The following is a 19,502-nucleotide window of genomic DNA, read 5'->3' as shown; positions in this document are numbered from 1 at the left end:
CGGCAAAACCCAGAGTGTCAGACTCCCATCATACACATCAGCGCCCAAAGAAACCTGCTGCAGAGTACCACAGGGAACCTCACTTAGCCCAAATTTTTTCAACATCCATGAGGCCTGCTCGCCAAGATCATCAGGCAGCACAGACTAAACATTGTCGCCTATGCCGACAATATCCAACTGATCTTCTCCCTGACTGCCGGCCCATCAACAGCCAAGAGGAACTTCCACAACTGTATGAGTGCAGTTGCCGCCTGGATGGAAGCCAGCTGCCTCAGGTTCAACTCGGACAAGACAGAGATCATCGTACTCAGCACTAAACCCTTTGCCTGGGAAGACTCCCAATGGCCAGTCGCCTTGGGAAACTCCCCCAGGGACCACACATGCAACCTGGGCATATCTGAAACTCCACGCTTTCCATGACCTGTCAAGTCAACACCGTCTCATCAGCCTGCTTACACACCAACCGTCTCCTTCGGAAGATCTTCAAGTGGATCCTCACAAGACTAGAAGGACGGTCACCCACGCTCTTGTCAGCAGCAAATTGGACTATGGCAACACACTCAACGCCGACATCACAAAGAAGCTACAAGCAAGGCTACAGAGAATCCAGAACGCAGCAGTCAGACTCATCCTGAATATCTCCCCCCCACAGCCGCATCTCTGCCCATCTCAGAGACTTCCACTGGCTCCCGGTCAGCAAACACATCACCTTCAGGCTACTGACTCACACCAATAAGACCCTTCACAACATCGGACCAGACTACCTTAACCACTGCCTGACCTTCTACACCTCCGTCAGGCAACTCTGATCCTCCCATCTCGCCACCATTCCCAGAATCAGGAGAAGCACAGCTGGAGGCAGATCCTTCTCCTACCTTTCAGCCCAGACATGGAATACTCTCCCTCTCAACCTCAGACAGGCCGTATCACTGAAGCAATTCAGGAAGGATTTCAAGACCTGGCTGTTCGAGTGATCAGCATACCCACAACAGCGCCTTGAATCCCCACTTGTGATAAACCACACTCTACAAGTACTAATTGATTGATTGATTGAGGTTTCAGAAGTATGTATGCATTATCCCTCTTTTGTAAACTGTGACTTTCACAAGCACATCAGCCAACTACACAGGTTAAAACATATCTGACCGTTTGCCTCACAATACGGCATACCACGTGCCCACCTTCTCCTTGGATCAGTAACACTCTCATATCCAACTGAGAAATGCAACAGCACTGCACCTTGATCCAACTGAGTTACCACATAGCACAGTGTAAATATTTCACCTCTGCCAACTGCAGAAACATCTATTTCTGAACACTAGAGTCTTTAAGATTCGAACAAGCTTCTAAACAGATTTTTTTTAAATATATTTTTATTAACTTTTCACTGTTTTACATATGCAACACATTTAGTGACATCAACCGGTTTCAGTTAAATTCACATTGGTAATCTTCAGTGGTACAGCGGATTCCAGCCCCCTCTAGAGCTCCCACCGGACTGCTTTTCCTTTTTTTCTAAGAGTAACTTGCAGTGTTAAAGTTCCAGTATGCCTGGCTCGCTTATGATTCTTAGATGTTCACTCTTTCTGTGTGTGTGCTGGGAACCCAGTTTACTCTTGTGTCTACAGAACATTTTAAACTAATAAACCCTATTATTTTAACGTGATGGCGCTATTGTGAGATGGTGACCTCCATTGCTGGGATAAGTTCTTTTCTTTTTCCATAGAGGTCGGTCCGGTGCCTCCCCAAATTCCTCATCTCTACCCACTCAGTCTTGGATAACTGTGCCTTGGGACGAGTCTGTCTACTCCCTATTGCGCGGTGTTATGCCCTCCTGTCTCCTTCTCTTTTCCATCCCGTGTGGTCCCCGGCCTTCCTCCCAGGCCCTTCCACCACTAATGTTACCTCCAACCCGCCCTGTTGCTTCCTAAACAGATCTTCAGATGCAAACTCAAAACATAAATTATCAGAAAAACTCAAGGGATTGAAAGATGTCCTGAGGAAGGCATAGAACTGAAACGTCAACACATACAAGGCAAAGAATATTTGTGCTGTGTATATTACGTTTCCATTCATGTAATGCGTTTAATTCCGTTCTCTATAGCACCTCTCTTTAAATCCATGGTGTCCACTAAGTCCTTTTAAATCGTTATTACAAGCGCCCCAGTTTTCCATCCAGGCCATTGGTAACTCTGGGGGTATAGCAGGGGATTACAATGTGTACCATTAACGTACCCTGAAAAATCAGGTATTACTAGGGGAATCATTAATTCCACACCCAAAAATGCACAGATCTTGTAATGTCGGCCCCATCAAATAACAGGGGACCTCTTAGTGAATGTATGTAATAAAGATGACTTTTAAAATGTTAACCAAATTACAGTCGATTTGAAATTGTTGTGTCATTCATTATTACTTGTGACAATGCCAAAAATGTCGAATTTAAAATGTTCTTTATCCTCCTTGATTTTTTGGCATTTTAATTTAAGTAAAATTGCTGGAGCAACACCCCAGCCCCCTCCTCTCCTACCTTGTACTACTCTCCCACTCTGACCCTCCCATAATCTTCTTTCAGGAGAGCCACCCCTCGCCCCCTAACCCTGTGCTTTTCCTGCCACCGCCCAACTCCTCTTTTACAGAGGACAGCCCCTACCCCATCCCAGTGCCACGGCCTTCTCCAGCTCCTTTTCTTCACCGCCCTACTGTAGTCCCTACCCTAGTCCACAGTTTCTGTTCTTTCATAGAGGAAAACCCTTTGTCCCCTGACCAATGCTACTCTTCCACAGTATTGGGAAATTGTTTGCTTAAGTTTGTGCTTTTCCATATTTCTTGCATTTACTTATGGGAGCAGCTTGTGCAAAACATCAGCCCACTGTCTGCAGTGGACCTGCTGGTGTTCATTTCTTATTCATGTGGCTTAATAGTTACCGATGGAAGATTTGAGGAGTTGCTTGCTCAAGCAATACTATTTTTCTTCAGTTTGGGGAGCACATCTTTCCTGTATAGACAAAAATCATTTTCAATAAAACACATAAAACATATCAATGAACAAAACTGCTCAAATCAAAGTTAAGAGATACAGTGCCATAGAAGTTAAAGACTAAGCCAGTTCTTCATCAACGGCCAATAAGCCTAAGAAAATATAAAATACAACTAATATATCTAATGATTTTAGTGTTAGAAACAGATGTATCTTCAGGAATTGATCTACAGCAACATTTAATACATGCTGACCATTCTAACATCAAGGTGTAAATCTTATGAAAAGGCATGGACCCATAAAGTAACGCTGTAACTTCAATTAAGGAGTCAATAGCTCTGCTGCTGTATTTATTTGAGAATTTCTTAATAGCAGAAATTATTTTGCTACATGTATTTATACTCAAGATTGGCTAGTTATAAATTCCAGTTTATCTTGTTGTCTTTGACTGAATCCGGATAACAACAGCTGGTTACATGTTTAGAACTGTAGAACGAATCTTCCATAAAAATCCAGATTGTCTGCACCCGAAGTACATGACTTTGATTTTCAAAACGTTAAATACTAGACTGTTTAGTTTGCTGTATTCCTACCGTCTGCGCGGTTGTTGAAGCCCTAACCAGGTCGTCCGTAAACTTTTCAAATCATCCAAATAGGCCATGTTGTTCACCACCTCTTTTTGATGCTAAGTCATCTTTATGATCTAGAAATTTATAAAAAGCCACAACAATATATAAATAAAAACGAAAGCACCGAGGTACACCGCTATTTCAGTCTATTAGCTGTTCAAGTCCTATGCTGCCGGATAACATTATTTGCACCCAGGTGTGTGTACGAAATTCCACCAAAAATGTAACAATGTTCTATTGATCCCCCAAGATTGTAACTTAAACCACGGTTGATTACCGACAACTTATTTGAAAGCCGAAGAGTAGTCATCATCATCAAAATACTTTATTTGGCGCCATAGGCCAAAAAAGTTAATAAAAAAATATCATTACATAAATATAGAATACTCAGTTACAGGCTTCTCCAAATATAAAAGCAAAAACTGTCTCCTTTGAGTAATATAAAGTGGTCAAAATAACGTAAAGTGCAGTGAGCTTTGTGCTGTATTATCATCACAGGGAGAAATAGAAGGAAAGCACGTCCTTTGAGTGGGAAAAGTCAACACAAAATTAAAAGAATGAAGTCGAAATCCAGTTAATAAAAACGTATGAAGTTCGTTTAAAAATACTTGAAGATACAATGCAGGTGAAAGGCTCCCATTAGAATTCCAAAGGAAATGTCCCTCCGCCCTAGTACCCGAATTTTCCAGGCGCAGAGATTGATTGGGTCTGTTAAATAGCTCTGTGACTTTGCTTTACATATGCTTTGCTTTACATATTTGAGCAATGGGGCGTCTAATGTGTTGTCCAGAGCCAGACATCAGCCAGAATGACTCTACTGAAATGCACCTCCGGTTTTCTCCAAATTTTAATCCATAGCAGTTGTGGCTAAAGTTTAAGATGGTCTTCTATGAAGGCAAGCCCTACTTCTGCATGGCTTCAATTAGTGGGTGCTGATATAGCGACGGCCAACATCCTTCTTATGAATATATTTTTTATTTTCTGCAGTCCTTATTAGTGTAGCCCCACATATCTATGCAAAAAGTGCCAAAAGATGGACATTTACTTATTAAAAATATGTGCAAATTCGCCCACTGGTTTGTGGCCAAGTCTTTCAGTAAAGTGGAGAACAGCCTCCAAAGAGGTTTGAAACTGTGATACTCTATTTTTCACTAAAGATTTCCAGTTAAAAGTAGGATCAAATGCTATGCCCAAATAGGTACAATGAGGGCCTTTGACAATTTCTGCTCCACCAAGCATACATTTCCTTGTTTTCAATGGCATGGGCCCATATTTAATTATAAACAACTTTGCAAAATTTTTCCTTAGCCCTAAATCGGCTATAATTATTTTAAAAGCACCTAAAAGTGACTCTAGGCTTGTCTTGCTGTTAACACAGCATCATCTGAGTACAATAGTACGGGTACTAAACGAGAGCTGATCTTCAGGATATCTGTTCCTCTATTACACAGGTAATATATAATGAAAAGAGGAATGGGGCCAGTATGCATTCTTGTCAAATCCTGACAAATTAACTAATTTTCTTTGAAATGTCTTCTTCCCTACTCTAATGGATTTTAGGTGTGTGGAGCCTGTGGAGTAAGTTAATATTTGCACCATCTATCCCCATATTTTCCATAATCGCCCAGAGTTTAGGCTGTTGAAGTGTCAAATGCGCACATTAAATCGATAAAGGCCAGATCCCTGTTTTGTCCCTTAAGCAGTCAGAGTTTGCCTCGTGTCTTATGATGCTAGTGGCCAGAATGTTCAATGCCATGATGTCATCAATAGTTGAACAACTTATTTGAAATCAGTTTCAGTAAATTTCAACACATCCTTCTCATGTGCCCGTTGCCTAATATGAATTTGGAAAAATGTTTACCATCAAAGACTAATAGCATAATTAAACAATATTACTTAGGTTCTGAGCGCAAGCTTAGTATGTACATCAGTTTAAAATGTATTCTTTCCATGGACAGGTATAATTCCAACCTTACATATTTCAGTGACAAAAAGCACTCACAGGGCTATTCACAAATGTAACAAACTTGTGAGTAATTATCACATGTAATTTACTCTTACACATTTGAGTAACTTTACGACTTTTGGTTATTCTCGAAAACTCAGTGTAAAGTTACACAAAGTGTAGACTTACACGCCTCACCCCTCTAAAAAACGTGGTTGAGCTAAATTTACCTCCAAAAAGAAACAGTAGTAAGTCCAGCTCCACACACTGATACTGCAATACCCACCATGGAAAATACTGGGGACAGAAACTTAATATGAAGCTCCCTAGGAAAAATAACACAATTTAAACAGTTTAAAATATAAATAAATCGAATTTATTGCTAGAAAATATGTAAAAATAAAACTTAGTTATACTTTGTAAGTTAATTATAAAATACCAACAAAAAACAACCTTTTTGAATTCATAACTTAATGTATTATTACTTTTCATTAAAATATATTTAAGTTAATCTTTAGAAAAAATAACATTAATTTAATATATTTAAATTAATCAAAGATGTAGTTCAACATTAAGATAATAGTGCTGTAGTATTTCTTCTTTTGTTCCATTTTTAAAATAAATATATAACATTAGTTTACAAGCAGGTTAAACATAAAAATGTTTACCAATGTATTTTAAAGTTTAATAAACTTTTTTTCTAATTTCCCCAATACTTTACTATAGGGAGCTCTCCACTCCAACTGTGAATTCTCCCTATGGTAAAGTACAGAGAAAATATTTTTATGAGTTTAAAAAAAAGGAATCCCAAGTAAAGTAACTAAATTACATTTTGTTATTATTCAATAAATTATGTATAGAATTTATTAATTTGATAATATTTTATTAAAAATTGTTACGGTAATTTGTAAATTTAAGCAAGGTTACTAAAGTATTTTATCATTAAATAATAAATATGTATCATTTTCAGATTTTTTTTAACAATAACTTATTTTTATTTATATTTTAAATGATGTAATTTAATTTAAAATTATTTCCTGCCATTATTTTCTACGGGAGGGTGTACCAGTGCTTGGCCATATGTGGTGCTAGACACTTCTCCAGCTGTGTTCCAGACTAATTTAACACTTTTTGTGTCCCTTTTTGGCAGTAAAAACTTTAGAAGTGCAGTCCGCAAATAGCAATGAGCTTAATCTTTTGCGGCGGGTGCAAGTCCACTCCATCCAAAACTTGCCTAAGCCCCCTCCCTATTGCTCGCAACCCCACTCCCATTTAGTAGTATAAGCCCCACCCCCCATATTTACTATTAAGTAATGCAATTATATTTGGTGGGATGTCTCCATAGAAAGATAGATGAGGTGGAGAGTTACGCTCATAGGTTTGTGAATAGTATTTTGTAGAACTTTAGAAGTACTGCAAAATGTACTGTAAAATGCAGTTTGTGAATAGGACCCTCAGTGTGCTACACCAAAGTGTGGGATTTTCTATAGGCACAACAATGGGAATATTTTAAGGAACAGGATCACTAGACGAATGGCTAGATTTTATTAACAGATGTAGCTCGCTTTCAGACATAATTATGTGATTGTTTATCCAAGAGAAGCAAGTAAAATTAGTTCTCAAATTAGCCAACTGCACAATTACTATATAAGGCATCTAGGTTTCAGAGGTGATATTATAGGAAAGGCTGTTTGTACAAGAACTTTGAGCAAAACATATTAAAAAGTGGCAGAGCCTTGTGTCTCTATTTTGTATGTGGTAAAACAACATGCGACCTGTTATACTCATGCTTTGTCTAACAATGTTACACCCTTGCTGTCTATAGCCAAGGTTGAATTCCTTTGTGGTTAGGTTCTGCAGTAAAAAACTGGGGGCCTTAAAAGACATCAAAGTACCATCTTACCCTGTTTTTTTGCATCAATAATCAACTTGTCAATCATGTTTTGTTTCTTACCTTCCTCTTGAACCTGATTATCAGATTTATCATGAAAGAAAAAGTATTAAACCAAATGCAATTCTCAACAAAATTCTTCTAGATATGGCAGGCACCTTGTTTAGAAGCTATACAGTTATTAAAATGAAAGAATATATCTTTCATGATATCTCAAGAATATAAAAGTGCTAGCCACTCAAAAAAGCAATAAGTACATCAAATGTTCCTGTTTGTTTATGGAGGTGACTATTAAGAGGGGTTGTATTATTTATGCCGGCTAAAAGTACCCATCAAATGCAATAGGTATGAGAGTAGTTGTCACGTTCGATCAGAACTATAAAGACCATTTCAGGTATAAAAGCCTAACTCAACTATAGTCAAAAATATAAATGTATCTCCATCAGATTAGTGCTTATCACTAAATAGCTGTAGTATTTTACAATGATTATCGATTGAGTGCTGTTAATAAATTAAGATTGTAATGATTTAGCAGATTAGCAGTAAAGTCATCAGCAAATATTATTGAAGAATAGTCAAATTTTCTGCTCAGATGTTTAATTTCTGATAATTTTAAACTTATGTTGCATTCAAGAATTGGTGGGGAAAGTAAACATTGTGAATTTGTATACTTTGGTCAAACAAATAACTACATGAAGACTGCAAAGATAAATAGCGAACTAACAATCAATTTTGACCACTTACTGCTTCAAATGGAGTTAAGCAAGGTAAGAAGTCCCCTACTAGGTCTATCACCTGATGCCTTTAAAGTTTCATATGTGACAAAATTGTTAAATGTAAAATTGGTCAGCGTACATTATTCTTGCAAACTGATAATACAAAACAAATTTTAACAAAGCACCCAATAATCACTTCCCACTTTTATTTGTCTTTCAATACCAGTGATGTTCCAGGAGCAAAGTTTGAGAGAGATTTCAGAGAAAGCAAAGCATATTTCTGGTATATCGAGTATCTTATAGGACTATTGAATGAGGAGGAGAGCAGGGAGGATTATGATCATACTAATTGTCTGTCACAGAAATGTAATTAATGGTGTTATCTAAAAACAGATTGTCTAATTCTACCAATTCTCGACACAGTCATCAACTACTTGTCAACTTTGTTAGAAGAATACACCTTCAGCACCTTAAAACACCTGCAATGACATTCACAACTCAGAGGAATGTTTGATGTTGAGTACTGCTGGATCGTGGCATACCTTTAGGTCTTATAATTTTAGTATAATTGATTTTGCGTACCATTTTTACTACAATGCAGATTGCTAATAGAACTGATCATTTCTCTCAGATTCTATCAACCTATCAAGGACATGCACAAGACAATCTAGTGGTTTCATTAAATTCTGTCTGTTTTACAATAAAATGTATCCTTAATATACCTTTTGATTTGAGATCTTTGCATTTGGGCTAGGTACTCAGAAGCCTTTGATCGTTACATCTGTTTGGCATGTCATGTGGACCTTCCAACTGGTAAAAAAAAGAGTGAGGTCAATTTTTTTACTGACCTAGTCAGATAAGATCTGACCAAATAATGGTGCCCGAGGAATCAGATTACTATTAAGGTTGTTCAAGGGACTATTAGATTCAAGATTAGACCCAAGGGCAGCAAAATAAAGTTGTTGACCAGGCAATGATGTCTAAGAACAAGAGCCAGATGATACTATAAGTTCATACTGATACTTATCAGGCTGTTAATGGTAGACTAAAGACTGTCCATGCTATCAAGCATCTTTTGTTTCAGATAGGCAAATTTGCACGCCTCAGAACATGAGTGGCAGTGGTATTCATGGAAATTCTTGCTCATATTATTAAAGTTTGAACTATGTATGCCAATTTCATCACAAACCATTTTTTCAGTTTTGCTGGAGAGAAGTTCTTATTGAGTGTGATAGTGTTTAACAGCAGAATTCTACTTGAAGTACTCTCAAGAATAGCTTTTACCTAAGACCTTGCTGGAAGAGTAGACTGAGTGCTTCAGTCTCAGACATATTGAATACATCGCTTTTGCTAGATGTCAGAGATGCAGCAGACTCACTCTCCGACAAATATAATTTTGCCTTACATTTTCTGCACATTTGTATTCAATGTCCTATGTTTTTTTAGTCTCTGTTACTAATATATGTCTGGAAAACACCAGACCCTTCTGGTTCATCTAGGTTTGATATGGTATTCCCATTAGTTAGTTTGTAAAACCAAACTTTGTTTGTGGTTTGCTGTGAAGGGTATTCTCTAGAGAATTTGTTTGAATCACAAGGAGCTGCATTCTGCTGTAGGCTCCTTCATCAAATGATCACCTGATCCTTCATTTGTACAATTATTTTTCTTGCCATCAGTAATCATAATTCAGATAAGACTGTTAACTAACTAAGAATAAAACATAGGAGAATAATACACAATTTTCAGCTTTCCAGTAAGCATGGCAGAATCATCAGTGTCCTATCCCATAGGTGAGCTTACCCCAGACGTTTAGGCTAGTACACAAGCAAAATTGATGGTAGCTCTGGTGTTGCCTCACCGCCTTCCGAATCCGCAGCTGCCTGGTTGCCAATTTGAGGTTCTCTGTAAATCAGATTGGCTTGGTTTCAGTATGGCAGAGAGTTCAGGTCCCGGAGCAGTGTGACACCCATACAATCATGGAGTGACTTGGATAATGAGTTTTGGCTGCAATACATGACTCTCACTAGACTACTAATGACAGTGCACACTGTTAGTGTCTTGCCATTGGGATACATGCCATTTCGTAGGGGTGCCAACCCGTGGGGGTGGGATAAGCAGCCAGACAGGGTCCAGCTGGGCCATATTGAACTTTCAATAGGAGAGCATGCAACAGGTTCCCATGCAGATTTAGGAATGAGTGCTGAAATGTTGGGTGAAGACAGTGCGTTCTAAAATGCTCAGGGAGCCAGGGTCCAAGTGGTGAGGGTGGGGCATAGGTGAAAAGAGGGAGATGGTGGGGAAAGACCAGTACCTAGACAAACTATTGGCAGGTTACTGTGTGAACAGTTTATAAAAGAGTTTAGGACACCTTACAAGGGACCAAAAAAGAGTGAGGGACCAAGAAAGAGTAGATGGGCAGAAAATTTAAGATTATCCCGGGGTGAATAAAGAGTAGCAAAAGAAAAGTTGAAAAAATGAAGTAAAAGTGGTAGTTTGGCAGGCCTCTTTGGAGAACCCCAATTCTAGAATTGATATTCTTGTCACTAGGCAAGGTTCCTAAGAAAACAGTAGGCAAATTCCAGCTAATCCATCACATGTCAAAGCTGGAGGACCTATCAGCAAATTATTACATTATAGACCACGAGGACTGTTGGATGACTTATGCCTAAATTGATGTGATTACAGAAGTAGTAGGAACATGTGGCAAGGATTCAGAGATGGAAATAGCTGACATAAAGTTGGCATTCCTGCTTTAGCCAGTCCACCCTGCTGACTTTCCAGTGCCAGGCATGCAATATTAATGACAATACTATGCTGAAAAGGCTGTGCTGATGTTGTGCAGTGGCATGCACTCTATTTAAAAAACTTAGCACATTAGTGAAATGGATAGGCGGGGCAGGTGGTGAGGCCTGAGCAGGTGATGCATTAAATTGATGACTTCTTGATGGTAGGCAGGACAGGAGTGGCAGGTGAGTGTATCGCTCACCATGGAAGGAAGACTGAGGATGTCAGAGAAAGTGAACCAGGCTTAGTAATATGGCTTAGATTTTTGGAACAATATAATAGACCAGGTCAACCCAATATAGTCCCAGGGTGACCCATTGAATTGGCTGCTCAAGATGTTTTCAGATGTGTCTGTCACTGGTGACACTGGAGTGAACTGGAAAGGTCAGTGCTATGCTGAGAGGTGGCCACAGACTTGGAGGAATAGGCAGCACATCGTAGCTTCCTTACATTTTCACATGTGATCAACACTGTTCCGACAACGAATGGACTGTGTCATTTGAGAGAATTGATTTTGATGAGTCTGAAGTAGAATATACTCTTTAGAGCAAAAAACACATATCAGGATTAGACAGAGCAGCTGATGCATTATCTCATTTGCAGTGGGCCAGGATCCATGATTTGTTCCCAAAGCAGATGAGAGTGGCTTACGATTAGCAAAGGACTTGTCAGGTATCAGACTGTGAGAGCTACGCAGCTGGTAGATTCGAAAAGAAGAATCTGCAGACTGAGTTGTGCATAATTGATACAGTCAGGAGCAAGGAGAAAAAAGCAGACAGGGCAGGAGTAGAAGAGAGTAAGAAAGGCATGATAAACCTTGTAACGGGCAGATGGAAAGGGGATTAGCAATAGTGACTATTGCTGGGAAAAGGGTGGGGTTTATTTTATGGTAAATTCCTCTGGAAATATTGCCCTTGTGGGGATGAGCTAGGTCAAAGGATACTGGAGAATGGGCAAGAGAGAAGGAGGAGAGTGGAGAATTGAGGAAATAAGTCACAATAGGGGTACTGGGAATGTTGGTGGCAGTGGTGAGATTTACATGCGCCTCCACCTTGGAGTGGGCACTTTTTGGGACCGGTTTACAACAATTTTCTTTGGAGCATTTACGATAATGTAACTCATTGAAGCAGGAGGCTACACAGGTTTATTGTAGGGGTGGTATGGTAATTGGGTAGGCCTTCTGTTTGAAACTGGAATTCTGGTTGGCAGAGGTGTGCACCCTGTCCAAACAGAAACCACAATGCTAGTCAGGAAAAGTCAGATACACACTAAAAGTTTATCTGTGTGAACCCTCTGCTAGCTTGGCACAGGCAAGTCAGGCTTAACTTAAGACGCAATGAGTAAAGTATTTGTGCAATACGTCAAACGGTAAAACAGTGAAAACACCACACAAGAAGACACCACACCTGGTTAGAAAAATAGAGCTTAAATATATGAGTAAGACAAGACCAAAATGACAAAAATCCAAAAAGTAGAAGTTGAGATATGAATTTTTAAAGATTCAAATGCAATACAGTGCTTAAAAGATTAAAGCAGCAACTGGAGATATCTGAATGTGCTAGACAGGGGTAAATCCAAAAGTTCGGGCCAACCGGGATGGAGCACCGGTCACATACAGTCCCAGGCAAGTCAAGCTGAAGTTTTACCTTCTGAAAATTGAGCCAAGGGTCCTTCTCACGGGGAAGTTTGCTAGGTGCAAGGACAGCGTCGCTAGTGGTGGTCCACAGGCGCAAAGAGTCGGTTGGGCATCAGCTGGGCACACAGAGTCGGCCGGGCATTGCTGACAGGAGCCTCATGGTTATGAGTGGTGATGCTTGCTGTGCGAACAGACAAACTTGTGGCGGCTTGCGCTGATTCTTTGTGTGAGTGCCATAGTTTTGGTGTGAGCCAGCCGCATAGAGCCCAAAAGCTTCATTTTAGAAGCAACAAAACCACTTTCCCTTTCAGGTGCATCAGTCCCTCTCACCTATTCTGCCCAGGGTGGCACATGAGGATGCTCATGGCTTATCAGTCGTACCTAAGCTCCCTTTGTGTGGCTGTTTAGAGGGGATACACAAGCTCAGCTGTCCACCCACCCCAGATATGTGTTGGAGACAGACAGTAGGCATCAAATGGCTAAAGCAAGAAAATGACAACTTTGTTCAGAACTGCAATTTAAAATCCAACTACACCATAAGTTGTGATTTTAAATTGTGACTTCGGAGACACCAAACATGGCAAACGTATCTCTTCGAGTGGGGATTACACTTATAAGATGTAATAAGGTAATCACAATGTTATCCTATGGAAAAGATAGACTTGTAGTAGTGAAAAACAAATTTGGTAGTTTTTCACTACCAGGGAATCTAAAACTTAAAGGTACATGTCCTGCCTTTTAAATACATTGCACTCTGCCCTGTGGGTCACAGAGGGCCTACCTTAGGGGTCACTTGTATGTATAAGAGAGAATGTTTAGGCCTGGCAAGAGGTTTATCTTGCCAGGTCGAAGTGGTAGTGTAAAATGCACAGGTAGACTCTGCAATGGCAAGCCTGAGACACGGTTAAGGGATTGCTTAAGTGGCTGGCACAATCAGTGCTTTAGGCCCACTAGTAACATTTAATTTCCAGGCCCTGTGCACATGTAGTCCACTTTACTAGGTACCTGTAAGTAAATTAAATATTCCAATTGGGTATGAGCCAATGTTGCCATGTTTTAGGGAAGAGAGATTAAGCTCTTTAGCACTGGCTAGCAGTGGTAAAGTGCACAGATTCCTGAAGCCAGCGAAACAAGGTCAGAAAAAGAGGAGTAGGAAGGTAAAAAGTTGGGGTGACCCTTCAGAGAGGGCCAATTTCCAACACTTTTGCATATAGAGTACCAAGACATATTAGAAGGGAAAGTAGAGGATGGGATGGCTGACAAGGTCACAGAGAAAAGGGGTTTGCTCTGTAATGAAGTTGGAATGGGTTTTGGGACTAAGGGAAATGGGGAAAGGGGCGTTGTTCAAACACTATGATGGATCAAAAGCATCGGGCATGTGGCTACTGGGGAAATGTTTGAGCCAGAAGGTGTGTAAGGAGAGAGAGTTTAGAAGTAATTGGTTCATAATAGCAGTGGCAAGTGAAGATTTTTGTTTAGGAATCAGTCATGCAAGGCTGTAGAGACTAGGAAGGTGGAAGACTGTGTGTGGGGGTATGCATGGCGTTGGTGTGTTGTGGGGTTCAGATAAAGACTTATTGGTTGTGCTTTTATTTTACAGGTGTGGAAGAAAGGAAAGGTAGGATAAACAATATTTGGATATTTGGGCATTCAACTGTAAAATGGCCAGGTGGATCAGGCGGGAAAACAATTATTTGGACAAGTGCTAGGAATATAATTTGAAAGAATGGTGGTGTACTAGTTTGTCATTGAGAGTTTGAGATGACGATAGGTGGAGTCGGCACTATGGGAGATGAAAGGTAAATGGCCAGGGCTGGTTGTGGTGATGTTTCATCTGAGTGAAAATGATCTGGTTCAGGCCATCGTGTTGAAAATGGGTTTATTGTGGAACAGATGGAAAGGGATGTTGTTCTTTTAGACATAGCTGTCCCCCAGAAGGGAGTGGAAAGTAGCAAGGACACCAGCAGTGATGAACAAGGTGTTGAAATGAGTCAACCGGGCTATTTCTGGGGTTTCCAAAGTCAATAGAATCATAGTGATTAAGCACAGTGAGAAAGTGTATGAGTGTCTGGTTCTGTTTAGGTATGATGGGGTATATCTTTCATTACTGGTGAAAAGGTTACACATGGAAACGTTTGCGGAGAAGACTGAGGAATGGATAAAAGAGCTGTGAACGCACAGGGGACATAAAGAATACTTCAAGGTAGGGTTTTTGTTTGGTGGTGGTATAAAGGGTCAAAAATAGCGAGATGGATAAGCTCGAGAAAGTGGGAGGGTGGGAGTAGAAGAAGAAGAATGGCAAGAGTGGAGGAACAGGGAATCAGTGAAGTGGACGTCCTGCACGGGTTGGTAGGCTAGACAATCAAGCAAACAGTGGATCTACAGAAAGGAGAACACATGCAGATTTCAAGTCATAACACTGGGTTTACATCATTGGTCTGGGGGAAAAGAACAGGACATTTTAGGGGTTGGGAACTGTAACATTTATTACTATAGCCTTAGAACCCGCCGTAGCGGGCTCTACCGTCTATTAAAGGCCCGCTCCCCGCGTTAAATGCCCGAGCCGAAGGCGAGGGCATTTAACAAGGGAGAGGGACTTTAATAGCCAGTAGAGCCCGCTACGGCGGGTTCTAAGGCTATTAGAACATTCTGCCACACAGGTCAGAATGTTCTATTAAAGAAAATAAAAAGGTTCACGGAGCCCGAGGGGATTTAAATCCCCTCGGGCTCCGTGAGGCTTTGTTCACAGCTGTTTCTGTGAACAAAGCGAACATTGGAATGTTGGCGCTGCGGGCTTTTACCGGCCTGTAAAAGCCCGCAGCAGTCCATTGTCTTCAATGGACATGCCAACATTCCAATGTTCTAATAATACTTATGCACCCTTAAACAGTTCCCAACCCCTAAAATGACTCCTATAGGACAAGGCTCTTTCCTCTCCCCTTTCATCATGTAGGCAGCTGCCAGGGTAACCGGCAGAAATATAGCTCCTTCCAGGAAGGCATGCATAAACCTCTCTTCACCTTTAGAAGACCGGCTATGGATGATACCAGGATCCCTTCTTCTTAGACAGTGAAACAGCTTAAAGTAGAACAAAAAGAGGACGTTTAGAACACACTTTAATATGGTATTTTCAAATGGGATGTGAGCCTACTGACTGTATTTAGAAATCAGTTTAATTTGATTTATTTTCATAGTACCTTTTTAGCTGTGCAGCAAGCCAGGTTATTTTGGCAAAGTGATGGCTTCTCTCAGCAGGTAGAGACAGGCAGGGGTACCCACAGCATGTGCACAATAGGGAAGTCCTGGCTTTTATCATCCTTTCAGGATGGGCCAAAAAAGGAAAACAAATGACCCAAGCTCTCCCCGGAACATTTGCTCTCTCTAGCAATTGTGTCTGTTTATTCCTTCACATTTACCCATCATTTACCAAATAGCAGTTCTCAGGAAGGACTAATCAGCAATGCCTTGATAAATTGTTCACATAGAGTTGTCAAAGGCAGTCCTGTTCCAATTACTCCACAATTCTGTGTCTAGAGTGCTTCATCTAGAGTTACACCCTCCATGTCAGGAACACCTGCATTTCCACTGCCTGTGGGCTGTTTCACAACCTCATCTTGTGCCACCTCAGACTAGGGGCAATATAAAAAGGATCTCACTAGTAAGAGCCAACAAACACACTCGCAAACAATATGGAGTTGAGCTACTGCACACCATCTGTGCATACCAACTCAACATTCACATATGAATGTTAGCACAGGGTTTGGTCATGTGGCTGGAACTGTACGTCAGCATGCCTGGAGGCATTGCTCTCATATTCCTTGAACAGGTGAAAATGGCTATTCTGCTACTAATCATTGAAAATATGTTACAATGCCACCACCACTTACTATACATGGCTTGGGACACACATGGCGGTCTCTTGCCTTACCAGGGATATGTTTTTGGCACCCCTCCATGACCTCAGAGATAGTTTCTTCGGCTTCATTGTTAATTCGGGGTCACGGCCTGCATTGTGAATGCAGAATTTGTTGTGTGCTGTGGCCAAAATAAATTCAGTACACTTGATTTACTTGTATTTGGGTCACACAGAGCAGGGCTATATTTCTTTTATCATGCATGGAGTACATTCCCGTCCCTACATTTTCCTTTTTGGGATAGTACGTTTAGGTGCTCCTTGCTGGTATAGTGGTTTCAGATGAACTATGTTGTCTGTCTTCATGGTGCATAGTGGTTGCTCTTCTCATTGCAAAATAATAGACTGTCTTATCGTGGTGATTTGCTTTAAATAGCCTTTGTGGATATTTTTCCTGGTTCGGTAGAAGGACATAGCTCATGGCGAAACACAGCATCTCTCCTTGTAGAGCATGTTGGTTGCATGTCTAATGGTGTAAGAAGATGATTTTGTCTACAGTACATTGTGGTGCCTGATTTACTGCACCACGTAGAGGCTTTGGTGGTAATTATGATATTGGTAGTCACCTGGCCGCCATGGCGGTGGTGGCGATTGGTCACCACCTTACGACCGCAGCAGTGAACCGACCCAAACATAGGCACAACATTGCCAGAACCACCAGTGCGGTCTGACCGCAGATGACGGCAGTTGCCATCCTCAGGCCGACAGAAGGCACATCCCCGTCCACCATATTACGAGTCAGCAGGCCACCACGATTTGAGGGGCGGACCGACTGCAATTGAAAGCCTGGTGGAAATTACCAGCATATAAAGTGACACTCACCTCCAGGGGCACAGACAAGTCAGCGGCCAACATAGAATCAGAACTGGAAGTCTCCCCAATGCTCTACCATGCAATCCGAGTACAGGAGCTTCGACAATGATGAAGACAACAACCAGGAGTACAGCCGTCTAGCACAGAAGGGAGTGAACTGGAAAGTTACACACCCAAACACAACACACACACCTGCCAAGGTCTGCCATGCACATATACACACGTACACAAACAGTCATCCCGATACACACATATAGCCACAAACACAAAAGCACACACAAATCACAGACAGGCACAACCAAAACTCACACACCACTACCAACACACACGGCACACACATAGCATACACAGGGATAAAAAACGGCTCCAAATATACGGAAATAACATTAGCACACTAAATTAAAGGCTGGACAAATCACTGAAATTGACATCAACGTCATCAGTTGGACAGATGTATTCATCGGAAATGTTCTACTTTAAAACTATGTACAAGAATGGGCCATTGGCCAGTCCAACTTGTGCCAAATGCACACATGGGCATGATGTCTGCTCAACTTGACTCCTGACAGCCTCATGGCCCCCACTGGCAAGGGACATCAAAGGGGCAGGCAGGCACCTCAGAGGTCAGGGGGTGGTTGTTGTGGTGGTGGTAGGTATTTATGTTTTGAAGGGGGGTCCTTCGGCTTTGGTTTGGGAGGGGGTGGGGATCCGCACTTTCTTGGCAATGGCTCGCCACCAACCCTTATTTTGATGTGTGCTGACCTGCATGGGAGACAGAGAGATAAGGACACATTTATGTAGACTCCTAAACCAGTTACAGCATAGGACCACATACCGTATACATTTCACAGTCATGCTACACACTACACTTACCTATGTGCACATTAAGGTTGCACGACACAACACTCTCAAAAGGACATACTGCATGTACACACATGCAACTACATGCAACCATGTTGCATCTACTATACAGAAAATCTGCTTACCTGCTTATCTGGAGCCCCATACAACTTTCCATACAGGGGTAAGACACCATCCACAAGCTTCCCAAGTTCTTCCGGTGTGAAGGCTGGGGCCCTGTCCCTTTATATTTTGCCATTGTGGCTTCCACATATAGGACACAGCAGCACACGAAGTGGAGGTCTTGATAGCTGGACAGTCACGTGTCAAGTACATTGGTGTCTAGAAAATGGCGGTCACGGCCGCAGCGGTGTTCACCCTCACCGCCGGTGGTGATCTTCATTGGCCCCTGTTCCCCATAGACTTCAATATTATACAATGAGGAGTTGCACGGCGGTTCCGGTGGAGTGAGGTCACTTCCATCTGTCCTCTGCATGCAGGACAGGCCATTATACACTGTAATTTATCATTGTACTCAATAATGTGTAAGTCATTGTGCAATCTGGCACACTCCATGCCAGGCCCTACACATTGTGAAGTTACTCATCTGAAATGATAATGCCTTACACCATTTGCATTGTAATCGATGCTCTGCTCTCAACTGTCTGACCTAGGAAACTGTGGTGTACTGTATGGTTCCGTGACTCATATCTTCACATGTCTCCATTCATTGTACATTTGAGCTGTAAACTTGCAATATAATGAAAGGGGGTTGTATCTTATGGCCGTCCGTATGTAGGAGCAACCAGTGTAGGGATGGCAAATAGGTTGCTTGTGAGGTTGATATTTAAGCATTGGTTGATTACATAGGTGCTCAATTTGTAGTTTTTTTGTTCCACTTGTATTGTCTGATGTGGAGTAATGCACCCATATACCTGCCCCTAGTTGACCTGGCTACAATGGAAGAACGACATGTACTGCTCACCTATCGTCTGAATAGTGTGACAATCAGAGAACCGTGTGCACAATTGGAGCCAGATCTAATGCCTGCTAACTGTCATCCAAATGCTATTCCTACTACTGTACAGGTGCTTTCAGTGCACCACCTTTTGGCCACTGGCTCATTTCAAGCGACAGTGACCTTGGCAGCAGGTATGTCTCAACCAATGTTCAGTTTACTGTTGAAGGATGTTCTATCTGCCTTGCTAAAACACATTGACAGCTACATCAAATTCCCACATGGTGCAGATTTGGACACAGTTAAGGTTGATTGTTATGCAATTAGACACATCCCACATGTGATTGGGGCCATTGATGGTACACATATAGCTTTGGTGCCTCCCTGGATGAATGAG

This window comes from Pleurodeles waltl, chromosome 11, assembly GCF_031143425.1.
Source record: "Pleurodeles waltl isolate 20211129_DDA chromosome 11, aPleWal1.hap1.20221129, whole genome shotgun sequence".
Lineage (NCBI taxonomy): Eukaryota > Metazoa > Chordata > Amphibia > Caudata > Salamandridae > Pleurodeles > Pleurodeles waltl.
The sequence above is the reverse complement of the archived record's forward strand: the minus strand, read 5'-3'. Positions refer to the sequence as shown.